The sequence below is a fragment of the Convolutriloba macropyga genome, chromosome 5, assembly GCF_964194025.1.
Source record: "Convolutriloba macropyga chromosome 5, txConMacr16.3, whole genome shotgun sequence".
NCBI classification, from domain to species: Eukaryota; Metazoa; Xenacoelomorpha; order Acoela; family Convolutidae; genus Convolutriloba; species Convolutriloba macropyga.
The window spans coordinates 29947126-29959034 of NC_134472.1; positions in this window are offsets into that span (position 1 = coordinate 29947126).

The window sequence follows — 11909 nt, forward strand, 5'->3', positions numbered from 1 at the left end:
GGAAGCTTGCCAAACGTTTTAAAATTCATAGCCAGCTGCAAGTCTGCACTCCTCTAGATCTTTTCTGTAGCACAAGCCTCCACAACACAAGCCGGAGTGAAAAAAGAATTAGGTTGCAACATATCCATTTGATTATCTAAGCTATTAAAGAATTTTCATGGGCTCACTATAGTGCCCACAGCCACAAGAGAGATTGCTATTTTTCCGTGCAGTCTCAGGAGAAACTGAGGTTCTTTTTATACGACGATCTTTTTTAAATCATTCAATAAGAAAACAGACGAATGCTTGTGTTTCGCAAATACACTCATGTCGAAGAGTTTCCAATGCTATTGCAGGCTTTTCAATAAAACTTTGAAATAGCATTTTTCTATGTTGTTAAGTGGGCGCTTGATTTAAAACACAAAATCGAGGACGGAAAACTACACAAAACTTTGAAGACCTAAACCACATTTCGATAACTCTATTAAAGTTCTGATGATTGTCTTATTTCAAAATTTGGTCTTTTCATGAATAGGAACAAGGCAAAGTCTCAAGATAACAATCTGGAAGAGAACTTAAGTCAAATCATTCAGAATAGGACGAAACGTTCTACCAGACCTCTATTTGCAGTTAAATCGCCCTTATTATGAATACGTTCGGTTGCATATTATATTACTTCTTAAGCTATTAAGACTACTCGCAAACTACACTTCGGACAACCAACACTTAACTAGTTGATTCAGTAGGTTCTAATATATAACTAAAAAAAAGATTCTTCTGAATTTCGTATTTTTCCACCGAGTTATCGAGGTTTAGAATTTACGCAATTTTTCGCCAACTTTACAAAAAAAATTCATACATAATTGTAAAAAGCATTGTTCATTTTATCTCTACAAACAGAAGAGTGTTTTTGAACTGTTTGATTCGATTTTTGGCCAAAATTGGAGCTAAATTTTACACAAATTATCCTATTTTTGATCAAAAGTAGAACAAAATAAGCATTTTAGTCCACTTTATTTAAGTTTGCCGAATTAACACACCTAAAAACTCCCGACACAATCTTAGTTAACTCCAGAGACGTTTTATTTGTGCATTCTATTAGAGTGTTCTTGAATTAAAGTGTTGCCGGTTTTTTGCTAATTCATCTCGATGAATATGCAAAATGAATTATTTATTTTTGATTTAAAGACTTTTCAAGTCTAATTAAACATACTCATAATATTCGAAAGAATTGCGTGGTCCTAATGAACGAACAGCAATAACAAGGCTAGCTTTTCTATGGAAACCCAAGAAATTCGGATTGTAATCAGTTGATGTTTCTTTTTTTTAAAACATTTTCGCATTTTTTTTGGAAGTTAGTTACAGAAAATAACAATTCATACCAAAGGGCAATAATGGCAGGTTCAATTGATTTCTTATGAACTTTCAGGGAACGCTATCTAGCATTTAGTTGAAAGCTTATGGTTGTTTTGACTTTTGGTAATACTATTTTTCGAAATAATTAAAGGATTATTGGGCTCCGCCACTGTTTTTCTCTTTTTTTCCGGCTAACAGTAGATGATCAATAAAAACAGGTCGCATCTTCTTTCTATTGCACTTAAGATTAATTTTTTTGTGATCTTACGTTTTAAGTAATGGTTTTTTTTGCTTGAACACTGCCAATATTCACAAGAAAATTCTGATTTTCGGACATTTTCCTGTGTTCTACATTCTTTTTCTTGTCTTATCACATTTTTGACAAGCCAAATATCACATTATTTGCGTTAAGGAAGGAGTTTAATCGAACGCAACTGTTTTCTATTTAATAGATATAGGTTTTGACTGCTTCGACGCTGTCTTCTAGCAGAATTTGATAGAATTTTTTTGTTTTTCTTCATTTGTTGTTCTTTTTGTAGTCGTAAGATGAGTTATGGATAGTTGCACGTATTAGCGTATTCCTTCTGATCAGCAAATGACTCTACTGCTTGATTTTAATAGACAGCTTTTTTGACAGTATTTTATTTTAAAGTTTTCATGACATTAAAATCAAAACTTTTTTTAAATATTAAAAAGTACTTTTTATATTTGCACTTTTTAAAAATTTTTTGGTCTTGCTGCATAGTCTCATTAATAACAGGTTGCATGTGAAAATATCAGTGTTCAAAAAAAGCCCAATTGACAATATTAAATGTTTTTAGTGCATTGCTCACTGCTTTAAGAGCTCCGCTCCCGGTTTTTTGTAATTTATTAATTTAATTTTGATTTTTGTCTATTATTATCGTTATTTTTTACTCGTATAAAATTTTCTGGTTAATTGCAGGTCATAAAGGTTTGACATAGATGAAAAAAGGAAAGTAATTGCTGATTTCATTGGATAGCTAAAATTTGTCACGACTTTGGAATCAAATGTTTCAAAATAAATGTGGAGTTAATTTTCATATTTGAACTTTGTTGTTCTGTTTGGTGTATTTTTCAATCTAATCTCATTAATTACAAGTCGAGTATGAAATTTTTTCGAAAAAAGAAACAATTTAACATATCTATGTTTTTAGAGCGTTTCTTATTGTTCTTACGGATTCAATGCAAGATTTCCGAAAAAATTCAACTTCTTTCAAAATATCGTTCTTATTGTAAACGTTAGACAAATTCTGAGTAGTGACAGGTCTAAATTGTTTTCGGGACAAAAATGAATCTTTCTATATTATCAGCTGATAGCTAATGTAATGTGTGCGTAGATTTTGTTTTTCTCTTCTTAGTTTGTCGCTTTTTTGCAGACATACGACATATTCTGGATAATGACAAATCTAAATGCCTTCATATTGAGGTATGAATGAGTGCAATTTAATTTATTTTTTCAATTGATATCAAATGTTTTTATTATTTGAATTAATTTGTCTTCAAAAAAACAAACGTTTTTATAACTTTGCCGGGTTTGATCATTTTGTCTACTTGTTACTGAGTCTTATCATGGAGTGGTCCCATTTTGTGTCTATTGAAGTGTTTAGTTTAGATTTTATTTGACGCTATTTTAACTTTGTTACTATGTGTTTTATAATAAAAAAATAGTAAATGTTTGTTAATGCTATTTGATTTTTTTGGCAAGTCTCATCGGCCCCATAATGGGGCAATAATCCTCTTTTCAAGTGTTTTGAGTTGGAAGCAATTTTTTTATTCATAGACCAAATATTTTCAATCAATATGCGAGATTTTTTGAAAGTTTTTTTTATCTCTTCCTCATTTGGCAGGGAATTAAAACAAAATTGTGGATAAGCGGGGTCAGAATATTATTTGCGAACGCACATTACTGAGCCTAATTGTTTTCATATATAAGTTTAAATGTATTCTTATTCTTCATAGGGTTGTGGACTGAAAGTTTATGATAAAGCAGGGTTTTTTGGCATTTGATGGAATTCTATAACAAAAAAATCGATCACAAAAATTTTTATAAGTTGAGAATTCATATTTGTGGTTACATCCCAATTTTTGGAAGCCGTTGTGGTAGGACCAGCAGTTTGCATGTGAACTAGGGTACTGCCATAATTCTTGGAAGCAAAATGTTGCTGTGATCGATTTCCGTAGACTGAAGTTGTTAGCGCTCAAAATGAAAAAATATATTTTTAGTGAATATTGGAATCGCTGAAACAGAGCTTTTTAGAAACAAAAGGTTAAAGTATGTATTGTAGTTGAAGTAAAGCCAGTAACGAGATTCACTATTTGTTGAAAAGTTTTTTCCAAACATAACCAATTATTCCAAATATGATAGTGAAAAGCACAAAAGCCAAGATGAAGTTAGTTTTCACAGTGCGAATTGAACTGTGGCTACAGTGAACAACATTCTCTAAGTACAGAAAAACATTTAAGACTTAGACGGGTTATGTTTTTAAACTTACCAACCAAAGAATATAAACTTCGCAACCAAAAGCAGATAATGAGGCTGAAATATTTGAGTCATAATTAAGATTGCTCTCTGCACGAATAATTGAACTCATAAAAACAGCCGCTTAAACGATTATTGAAAACCACATTTTTCTTTACATTAGCTTGACTGATCCAGCGACGCTATCTAAGAAATTGTATTCGGATTTTCGGCAGTCTATTTGGTTGCGTTGGTTCAGCTGTTTGTTTTTATTTTTGAATATCAGCTGTATCAAAGTTGCTTGAGCATAAGCGGGTTTCCTGAATTTTGTATTGTAGATGTTTTCTGTTACCGTTTGAATTGTTGTATATGGTCGTTGGACTTCAGTAAGATGTTTGACCTTCAACAACGTTGAAAGCAAGGGGCAAATTACGGTAATTTGATTGTTAGGAAGACAGCTAAACATCACACAAAAGCTTAGTAACTAAACCAAACACAGTAACTATTATTAGCACGCGACTAACATGCATGAAGGGAACCTCAAACTTGAACAAACTCAATGTCAGCAAATCTTCAATGCTACGTAATCTTGATATTACGAAATCGCATCTTTTATTCCAACAAATTGAGCTCAAATGGAGTACGAGATACCCAGTTTGGTATGCAAAATCAATGAAATTTGAGATGTTCACACGAATTCAAAGCGTGTGTGGCACGGTATAAGGTATCTTGAAACCGTAATTCATTGCAGTAAGAGAGTCTTACAACATGGTTATCACTAACCAATCAACAATTCGGAATTGACATGTACAACAGTGTAAATAGCTTGCAAACTATCAAGATCAGTTGCACGTTAATGATTAGATTTGCAATTTCGGTCATGTTAAATTGACGTACAGTGCACATTGAAGCACAACTTATTGAACGGTAAATAACTTGTTATCTTGTCTTGTTTTTGTAAATCATATTCCTGATCGCACAGTTTAACTGAAGTTTAACTTGTGAAAAGAGAATTAACTTCGTGCAAAGCATGAAGTCAATTTCTTTTACTGGCTTTAACAAAGCCTAGGCGAGTTTCACGTTAATGTTATTGAGAACAATTGAGAACTTGAATTGAATTTCAAAAGTGAAGGTTCAAAATTTCATTTGGAAAAACAGGGTCTAAGACTGTTTCACGTTTGTCAAAGATGCAGGTTTGAAGCCTTGCAGAACCATAGCCAATTTATAGATTTACAAATTTCGTGATTGTCATTTCCACGATTTGGATTATTTTCTGAGACATTAACAAAAAAATAATTGTTTTTGTTTGCATTATTTTGGTATTCTGAGCGAAACAAATTTGTTGAACAGCAAAGCTGAGCAATCAGATAGTTGCATTCATTGAACATTAAAATTTGCAACGGTAATATACTGTATAAAGAATAATACAGCTCACAAATGTTAACTGCGAAAACATAATATCCGGACAGATTTGAAACCGTTGAAACGAATTAGGCGGTGTAAAGCTTTCCTCGCATTAGATTGGAGAGCAGCCGTTACTTTTAGTCCGCCTAACCCAACAGTGGAAGGCAAACTGCTATCCAGTCTGGTGAAGAGAAAATCAAAGGCACTAACAAACTAAATTCAATGGAATCAACATCAAAAAGCCAGTGATGTAACAGAAAAGTTCAATTCAAATAAGAAGTTAAAGTGCGAACCCTGCTTAGAGGAAATAAGCAAGGAAAGGCGAACAGCAACCAGGCATTTCAAGCCTTATCAACAGATTGTGTACAGTACCCGTACAGTTTTAGCCAGTACAAGTGCCATACGACAGGAAGCTTCAAATTGTAGTGGAAGAAGTTAACACTAAACTAAGGCTTGTTACAAATTAATTGAAGATTCAGATCGACCCAACAAACTAAGGGTCCTCCATTGACAGATTTTTCATTTCATAGATGAAGGAATACCCAAACAACTGCAGCGTTAAAACAGGCTTGTCGCTTGCGCAGAAGATATTGTTGAAGAGCATCTGAAAGAATCAAGTGAGCGCAGGGCGAATTTGGACTATCACTGGCTTGCATATATAAGCAAAGGCATGCAACCAACAACGAATGCACAGCAAAGCAATGCAACTCAAGCCATGAACGGAGGAATGATTAACAACAACTATTCAACGGACAGCCTAGTTGCTCAAACAGAACAAAATGGAGCAACAGAAAGCGGCAAAGATATGAAGAATGTTTCGAAATTATATTCAGCAAAGCCAAAGCGGAGGCGTGAAGAACGGATGAAAAAGTTTGATTACAACTTCCAAACTAAGTTGCGGATAGAACAATCGGCTTCTGAAAGGAAATATCATGAGCTGTACATACAAATGAAGGAGTTCGAAACCGGGCATGAACTAAGAAGAAAGAAGCAATTGGAAATGAAGATGTTTGTTCTCAATAGAGTGCATCAGACAAATCACACTTCAATTGAACCCCAAAGTAGAGAGATATCTCGGATTGGGCCGATAGAATTGACAGCCTTCTAACACCAGATCAATCAACAGCTTGCTTCGAATTCTCACGATTTCTCACGATTTCTCACGATATCCAAATTTCTCACGATTTCTCACGATATCCAAATTCACGCGATCGTTCATCAAGCACTGAAGACCAGGACGTTTCCCCAGTGGTTTTCCGCCACGATATGACGGAGATTTTTCAGGTAGCAGTAACCTACCAACGCTGAAGTGGAACAACTTCAACAGTAAGTCTCTTGAATTGACGGAGTGGCCCAGTATGATCATTGCTACAGTGGATCACAACCAATACCAGACTCAGAAAATAAGAGCCATCTGAAGGCTCTTTTGATTAGCATATCAGCCATTTCTGGAATAGGCTATTCGAAAAAAAGTTCTGTTCATCTGCATGGAGCATTCTGGAGAGGAAATTTGGAAGAGCCCATGTGATCAACGATGCAGAGCTGGAGAGCCTCTGCAACGAGAGTCAAGTGAAACCTCACGACCCATCAGGTCTTATCAATTTCCCAGTTATCGTTTCTATTTTTGTGAACCTGCTCAAAACAAAGTGAAAGAGGCCAAACAAAATTGTGATCTCCAATGCAGCTCGACACTGTGTATGCCAGCAGATAAAATAACTCAAGTTCCCAAAGAGAAGTGGTGGTTCTATCTGATGATAAAGATTAACACTGGCCTGATCTGATTATGTTTGGAACATGGTTATCCAGAATGGCATTCGTGCTTGAAGGGTTATCAGCCTTCATGGAGGAGCGAGAGCAAGAGGACCGAAGAAGTACAGACAAACGGTTCTCGAAAATGTCGAATTTCAGTGCTAGTTCCAACTTGCAGGAGGCGAAGCCAATGCAAAGTGACCACTGTCCACCAGCTGATAACACTAATAAAATTTGGAACTGTCCATTGTTCAGAAACATGAGTGTGAATGTTTGGTACGCAGCAGTGAGGAAGCAACGCTTATGTTACGGATGTCTAGGCAAAGGACATGCAATCAAAGATTGTAAAGTCAATGCGTGCGGTATCAATAGATGTACCAAGCAACACAACCAATTGCTACACTCAAAAAACAAATTGATGAGGGGAATCACGCAGAGTGGCGACAAAAAAATAAACACATGTGCTTTCCCCGATAGTGAATCGACAGTTTTATTCATCGATGAACGTGCAAGAGAAGTTACAAGCCAGAGACACCCATGTTAAGCTCAGCATAGCTGGGATACACTAAAGATCTCAAAATAAAGAAACTACATTCAAAGGTGCATTCGATCGAAGTGTTTTCAAACCACCAAATTTTTTGGGAAACACAAACTACGAGTACCGCAAGCTGAAGAAAAATTATTTGAGTGTTCTACCGAACAAAAACTTCAACGTGACGGAAATTGGCAGCATCCTAGATCAGAATGCTTATGAGCTACAAAGCCCATGCCCGTTGGAGTACAAGATGGGAACATGAAGTGAACTTCTCGTCGTTCTAACTGGCCTAGGATGGTCAGTGGACTAATGAAGGGCAAACAATTCTCACAAAGTTCTCACAATTCTAAGCTCTTTAAATATCAATCAAATCATAGCCAACTCCAAAAATATAGTCTGGAACAGCTGAAAATTGATGAGCACTGTCAAAAATTAGACTATATTACTTGTTGACGACATTGAGAACAAAAATTGGGAAGAAAAAAATATATTTGATGGAAACTCATTAAAACTGTTCGTTATGAGCTCAAATTAGTAAACAGAAGAGTTTTTCCAGCCATAGAAACTATTAAGAGCTCTGATTGACTGATTGACATGAATATGTCTTGCGAAAACCGAAAAAGGGACAATTAGAGGCAGAGACAAAAAAAACCTCTAACAAAGAGTTGGGAAAGAATGGTTCCGTAGCCGTTATAAATATGTATGCTCATTGAAAACTTTGAAACAGTCCTTTATTTCAATACCAATGAGTGTCGGCTTTATTGTTATAATTTTGAAAAGAGAACAAATAACAAAATCTTTTATTGTCAAATATGCAAAAATCACAAAATGTTTATGAAATTTCGTAGAAAGAAAACCATTCAACCATTCGTTAACTATATAACCACTATAATTAATTTTTATTTACTTGAAATGAGTTTTGCCTTGTATATATTGAGACTAAGCTGCTCGTGGACAAAAAATTTTTAAAAAAGGCAATCTTCAAAACTTCACCGACATTCTTTTAAAATAAATATACTCAAAGTCATAAGAGGCATTAGGTAAAGGCATTAAAAAGCTTTGCACTGGGTCACCTATAGCCATTAAGGAACACAATCGAATCTACGATTAATGAGACGAAGTCAGACGGCTGCAAAAACCTGAAAAGTTGAGGCAGATAAATAATAAGAGTTTATGAAAACACATTGTCAAAGCCATAAAAACTATGAGCTTTTCTCTGATGACATAAAATAATTTCACTTGGCCATTTTATTGTTTAATGCTTTTATTATGAATTGGGTCTGGATTTATTAGAATCATTCTCGTCAGTAATCAAAATAAAAAGCAAAACTGCAAAAACATTTTGGAAAAAAAGACGGCACTCCATTATGATCTGAATGTATATAAATTGTATTGTATAAACACAGTCGTAAATTATTGCGCATGCAAGAAAGAAAATTATAATTCCATATGTTTGCAAAATAGATCAATTGGCAAACGAAAAATGCGTAATTTATTTTTTCGAATAAACCAAAAACAAATTATGCATTTTGCGTAATTATCGAGTTTATTTCTCAAAAATTTGGCAAAGTTTTAATTGCATTAGATTCCTATGGGAAGTGAATGTACAGCCAGTCTTTATCGGTGTTTCCAGAGATCGTGACAGCAGATTATAAGTCTTCTTCCGGCATACTTCTACTATATAAAATAGTGGGATTTAAAGCATAGTTGGAGCATTTTTTGATTTAAATTGCCTGTATTAATAAAAAAATTCGGATGAAACCAATCGGAAAACCTCATCTATCTTTAGAAGTAAAACCTATTACATTGTCGTTAAAAATTTTAACCAAAATTTGGCAAAATTTGTAAAAGTAAATTTTGTCAGAAATACGCAAAATGTGAATAATACCAACGGTTTTTTGTCTGCTGTTCACAACATTTAAACCTTAATACCTCCTTGTATTAAACAAAACTAAAAAAATATATTCCATATTCGACGCTGGACGGGGTTTTTAGTGATACCAGTCTCTCTTCTCTACGATGAATATATCGATCGACTGAACAAAAAAACCCATTAGAGTATATAGTCCCCCCCCCACAAGTTGGTCGGAACAATAAAGTTCACGGTACAAAAATGTCTATACTTTTTGTTTTTTGGCTCTGCATACCTTTTTGAAAAATTCTTGCTAGCTTGACATTCAGTTCAAATATCGTGAAGCAACAATTGCATATTAGTTTATCGATTATGAATTGATCTAACAGCCGTGTTGTGCCCATTACAATCGATCTAATGAAGAGCTGACGGGGAACGAGTTATTCGGCACTTAGACCGTGACCAATTGTATAATTCCAGTTGCATTTCTGTGTCACAAAATCAACCGATTAATTAGATCAAAGACGTGCAGAAAACTTTGAAAAAAGTGTCTATTATTGGCTGTTTGCACGCTTCGTCTGCAGATAGTGTATTTCAACCTTGAAATTGAGAGCTCCTCAGATGCGCAGATTAATCGAGCATGAATTTCTCTCGCTTTGGTCTGTAGCACTTGTAAATTTAAACTCAACCACGGCAGATGTTCATCCATTTTTTCTATACTCAATCAGGATAAATTTAACTTAACTTCATTCATAACTGTAAAATTGGATGCATTATACGTGCAGTCCACTTTTTTTCCATATTTGTCGGTGCTGAGATAGAAAAAGCGAAACACAGGCTGATTTTATTTACATTCAGAAAAGGTGCGTCAATTATTTATGATTCCATTTATGCGCCTACCCCCCTGTAGCCCCCCATTATATCTGCGCCACACTATATTTCATCATTGCAAATACAGCACATATATATCGCAATCATTTCTTGCCGGTTGTGTTCTACTGAACCATTAGTTTTTCAGCTAATCTCAGGTGACGTGTGTTGCTTAAATAAACAAAAAGGTTGATTTTAGCTCAACTTTGACGATATTGGATTTTATGGTTTTTATATTTTCTGTCTGATTTATCTCTTGGCTTTTTGCCTGGGGTTTGTTTGCCAGCTTATACCCTTACCTAGTTAGTTAATCTAACCACGTGCTAGTTGAGTGAGATTGCTAGGAGGCAAACGGCGACGGAGATAGCAAAGGGGTAAAAAGACGAATGAGTAAGGAGGGTATAGTCAAAAATTAGAATGAAAAAGTATGAAAAATGAAATGAGCTCAATAGGGGAAGCTGAAAAAATGTAGTTAGCACAAATTGTCTTTGACCGTAGCGTGTATTGATGAACCACTCTTTACATTTCCTCTAACTATCCTAACAAGTGTCAACTTGGGAAAAGAACAAGGAAAATAGGAAAATTGAACATGGAAAAAGAAAATTATAAATTAGCTTGACACAAAATATCACACTTTTCTAACTGATGTTTATTATTCCAAAATCAAACCTCTATTGGTAAATGTAAAACATGAACACACTAGGCACTTTTTTACACTAAAACGGTATATTTTCAATCTATCTCGTTATATGTAAAAGCATTTAAGTAATATATATAAAAAAGCAAACTGTTGTCAATTTCCACATGTGAAATAAGAATGAAACTAACGCGTGAAAAATCATAATGCACAAATATAAAAAACGTTATCATACAAACACATTTCCGTTTGGTTTTTGTATGGATGAAAATATATCTGTGCTAATAAATTGCATAAGTTCCCGGAATGTCTGTGGATAATTTTAGTTCAACATTTCGACTCGCCGACGCTTTATATTATATAGCTATATATTGAAAAAGAGCGCGGAATCATTGAGTTACTACTACGCGTTTTTACTGTGCTATATTTTGACACATAAATTATTTACACAAACTACGAAAAAATACGGAACATTAAAAAAGTACTGAAAGTAAAATCCAACAGAAATCAGAAAGCATTTCTTACAGAAATGCTTTCTAGTTCAAATTTTCCTGTTTTATTTTTGTCAACATTGCGGATTTATTGGTATAAAATAAATAAATCTGTCAAAAAGCTGCCATTAAGTTTTTAAATGTCAATATTTTTAAAAATATAATAAAGGGTTTTCTAATCAATTTAACCTGTGCAAGTTTTTTGTTTTTGGCTGTGTTTTTAAATACTTCTTTTAAGTAACCTATAGCCTAATGTCAAACGAAACTTTATGTTTTTTTTTCTCAAATGCTATTTATCAAAAACTTCCAAACCAAACTTTTTATGTAAACAAAATTTGAATAGTGGAGGAAATTGTGATCAAATGGTCTATTTTAACCATGTATGATTATTCTAAATAAAAAAAATTTTAGGAAAAGTGTTCACGAGAAAAATAAAATTGTAGAGATGAAAGTCAAGCATTGTGTTTTTGTAGCTTTAAGCATATTTTTTGACAAATCAATTGCATTATCATTTTACCCATTGTCTTTGAAAATTTATCCCATTGACCTATTCTGGG